This window comes from Pteropus vampyrus, unplaced genomic scaffold (genome assembly GCF_000151845.1).
Source record: "Pteropus vampyrus isolate Shadow unplaced genomic scaffold, Pvam_2.0 Scaffold4, whole genome shotgun sequence".
In the NCBI taxonomy this organism is placed as follows: Eukaryota; Metazoa; Chordata; class Mammalia; order Chiroptera; family Pteropodidae; genus Pteropus; species Pteropus vampyrus.
The window spans coordinates 7308531-7308917 of NW_011888785.1; positions in this window are offsets into that span (position 1 = coordinate 7308531).

A 387-nucleotide genomic window follows, 5' to 3' on the forward strand; every position below is an offset into this window, starting at 1 on the left:
ATGGCCCACATAAATATTTATTTAAATAAAAAAATACAATAAATATTACCACTTCAATTTTTTATGACTATTTAGTGCAACTAGGAGATTTTAAAACACAATCATGCTGCCAGTTTGATACTCTATTGTTTTCAGAGATTATCATTAAGAATAAGTTATGCTGATTCATTCAAATAAGTTAATCAGTTTTAATAATGAGGTTTAAAGAGATCCATACAAAAGATTTTTCTGCAAAGACTTCCAGGAATCTTCTGGTTTTCCATCTTGCTGCTAATGGCGAGCTATGCACTTGATTTTAAGAAATGAAATCTGAATATAGTGATTTGTTTTTTAAAAACTTTATTTAATCAGATATTGTTCTCTATCATCTACAAAATTCTTTTATTA